Source organism: Vombatus ursinus, unplaced genomic scaffold (genome assembly GCF_900497805.2).
Source record: "Vombatus ursinus unplaced genomic scaffold, bare-nosed wombat genome assembly UNPS02014838.1, whole genome shotgun sequence".
Classification (NCBI taxonomy): domain Eukaryota; kingdom Metazoa; phylum Chordata; class Mammalia; order Diprotodontia; family Vombatidae; genus Vombatus; species Vombatus ursinus.
The window spans coordinates 1,098,988-1,102,874 of record NW_020954616.1 but is presented as its reverse complement, the minus strand read 5'-3'; positions in this window follow the sequence as shown (position 1 = coordinate 1,102,874).

Sequence of the window (3,887 nt, the reverse complement as noted above, 5' to 3'; positions counted from 1 at the left end):
CTGTGAATGACTTAACTATTCTCAGCAATACAACGATCCAAGACAATCCCAAAGGACTCATGATGAAGCACACTATCTGCCTCTAGAGAAAGAACTGATACTGATTGAATACAGACTGAAGCATGCTATTTTTCACTTTCGTTTTTTTCATTTATTCGAGTCTTCTTGTACAAAATGATTAACATGGAAATGTTTTACATAATTGCATGTGTATAACCTAGATCTGATTGCTTGCCATCTCAGAGAGGGGAGAGGGGAGGGGAGAAAGGGGTAGAATTTTGAGCTCAAAACTTTAAATTAAAATGTCTAAAAATTATGGGGGAAAAAAAAGTCATTCTAACCTTCAGCAACCACCACCCTGATTGGTCAGTAGCCACCAACATTGAGGCAAGACCCTCCACCAGCAAAAAGATTATAACTTGCTGAAGGCTCAGATGATGGTTAGCATTTTTTTAGCAATAAAGTATTTTTTAAATTTAAAAAAAAAATGCCAAAAAAAAAAGGGCAGCTCTGAGTCCCTGTTACAAAGTCAATCAATAAGCATTTATTAGGTGTGCACTGTGTGCTAAACACTGTACTAAGTAATGGGAATGCAAAGAAAAAGAAAAAACCAGGCCCTGCCCTCAAGGAGTTTACATTCTAGTTGGAGAGACAACATCTACATAAATAGTTATGTATAAGATACATACAGAGTATTGAAGGCACTGGGAGAGTCCCATAGAAGGGACTGGCAAAGGTTTGCAAAAGGTGGCATTTGAGCTGAGCCTTGAAGGAAGTCAGGGATTCAAAGAAACGGAGGGAAAGAGGGAAGACATCCCAGGAATGAAGACAGCCAAGGCATAGGGATTTCCCCAGCTCTCCTAGATGAAAAATGGACAAAAGTCATTAGAATGGCAAAAGTTTAAGAAATATCAATAGCGTAGTAGCAAATGCAGTGGATTGAAAGTCAAACAACCCATGTTCAAATCCTGACTTTGACACGTTACTTTTTGAGTAGATTGTCTCTAAATTGCCTTCAAGCTCTAAATCTTGTGATAGAAAAATCCTAAGATTTCTGGGGAAATAAATGGCATTGTAAATTCCACATTCTCTTCTGCCCCCTACCCTCACCCCGCTCCAGGGGCAGCTAGGTGGCACAGTGGATAGAGCACTGGGCCTGGAGTGAGGAAGACTCATCTTCATGAGTTCAAATCCAGCCTCAGACATTTACTAGTTGTGCGATCCTGGGCAAGTCACTCAAACCTGTTTGCCTCTGTTTCCTTATCTGTAAAATGAACTGAAGAAGGAAATGGCAAACCACTCCAGTATCTTTGCCAAGAAAACCCCAAATGGGGTCATAGTCGGACAATGATTCAACAACAACAAACCTTTACCCCATCCAACACCACCAGCTAAGGACTCCCTCTTACCCAAAAAGGCCAAACCTAGGCAACATCTCTGGTGGATCAGGATATTTTGAGATCTAGAATCAATCAAATAATTGGTCAGCCCTATGTAGTTTCCCTGCCCTCCTCTCCCTCATACTTCTCTCCCAACTTCCACAAGTCCTGGCAGGCTGAGTTCCTAAAAAGTAAAGACTGTTGCTCCCTTTAGGGGTTTAGTACTAACTCTGAGAGGCTAGTGCTTCTGTTATTGCTGCCTATGCGTCACCATCCAGTGTGCTCTCCATTATCAATCAACCAGTAGAAATGTATTAGCTTTTAGTGAAGGGATTTATTGAGCAGGTGTAGCAACAACAGTAGCTATAAAATATTTCCCTCAAACTGTGGGTATACCTTCCCCTTACATACACAAGGTCCCCAGGGAGAATGGGCTCAAACCTAGAGAGCACATTTGGCCAAAGGGTAAACTTACAGCTCCTGGTTCCCCAAAGTCCCTTTTTCCCTTTGAGAAGTCTTCATGAAGTTACTCTTAGGTGTAGCTTTACTTTGGGCTCTGAGAGTCAGTGTCTTTGTAGAATCCTGAAGCTTCCTTTCCTTTTATGTATCTAGTTTGTTCTCAGTTTCTCTTTCAGTACTTCATACAGATGCTACTATCAGCCACTGCTGTCTAGGGGCAACACTGCATGTCCTAGTGGACACTCTAAATCTTCTGACCCGTCATCATGCACAAGGTCATCCATCACCTGATCAACAGAGGGAAAGAGGGAAAGAAAGAGAAAACTCTCTCTTCCCCCAAAGACAATTCCTTCTCAGGAATCCTTCACAAATGGATTTTGATCACCATTTGACAGGCCTGCTGCCGGAATGCTTATTGTATTATATTTGGCCCAGAAGTGTGTTTGATTATTTTAACCAGTCACAAGATATTCCTTGAGTGGCATCATCTGTTTATATTCAATGACTCAAAGGTACCTACGACCTTTTCAAAGTGATAAAAGATTTATTCATATGTAGTTTATTTTTTATTGATTGTTTCATGTGAAATGTCTTGGGCCTTCTATAATTACATTATTTGGGGAGGGCCATCTCCAGTCGTCCTGATCTGTATCTCACCACTGGACTCAGATGGCTCCGGAGGAGAAAATGAAGCTGGTGATTTTGCACATCCCTTTCTCACTTAAATCCAATTCACTTACATGTCATGGCATCACCTCCCTGATGTCATGGTCCTCTTCAAGAATGAAGGACAAACAACAATAACAACAACAGTTGGGGTGGGGGTAGAAGCCCATGCCTTTACACATAAGATGTGTTCAACTAAGTATCCCTTTGTAAGCAGACTCCTGTCTTGTATACTAGTATATACATAATCAGAAGAATAAGACATTGTCCCTGACCTTTGGAACTCTTATTCTGATGAGGAGATGGTATACATTCAAAAATAAGTATCACAGACAATAGGAAGACGACATTTCTAGTCAATCAAAGACATGGAGAGATGTACACATGAGTTTACAGAATACTGAGAAAACCGGGACTTCTTTAGTCTCAATTGGGACGAAGAAAGGACAATCTTAGGGCACCATGACAAAAGGTTGGAACATCAATCTCCACTTTGGAGTGAGAAAGGAAGGTAGAGCATATAAAATCTTCAGCTCTGGAAATTTTACTTCCAGACAGACTAAAAAGCAAAATAAATAGAATGTGCTGAGACTGAGCTAAAACCATTTACAACCTGGCAAACCATCTTGCAGCCATCCTCACCTTCCCTGCTTTGTAGGCCGAAACAGGCTGGAAATGGAGGTGGAAAGAAGATTATTATTATAGTTGTCAACTCACACCAGCCTTTTTCCTTCCTATGACACTCCTGCCTTCCTTCAGTACCACCCAGGAAGATGTGAAGTATCCATATATAAACTATTCAACATAAGTGAAGCTGATGAGGCATAAGTTCAAGATATTTTGTGGGTCCATATCCCCTCAAAACCATAACTCAAGTGTCTCTATTAGGGGGTTGCTTTTTTTTTAAGTCAAAAGACACAATTTTTAAAAAAGGCATTTAATGAAATAGTTTAAAAAGAAAGTAGCATAAGAACACTTCTTCTCTAGGTCTCCAGGTGTCTTCAAGGTGATGTCATTGTGTTGCTCTCTCTGGGTCTGCTTCTGGTGGACCTACAGATGAGCAACTGAGACCTGTTAAAGACCTTAGCTTAAAAAGGCCAAGGTCCCCCAGTGCATCCTGATTTGTATCTGGCCAGTGGACTCTCCGGAGGAGAAAGTGAGGCTGGTGACTTGTAAATCCAATTCACCTGCATGTCATGGCATCACCTCCCTGGTGTCATGGTGCTCTTCAAGAACAAAGGACCAAAATAACAAGCTTTATCTGGGTTTCTATGCTCTCCCCTGGGCATATCACTCTGCTGGTCTTGGAGTTCTTGCTCCCTGCTACCAGCTTCCTGCTACCAGCTTATCTCTTCAAAGACCTCTGCTTATTATCTCAGCAAC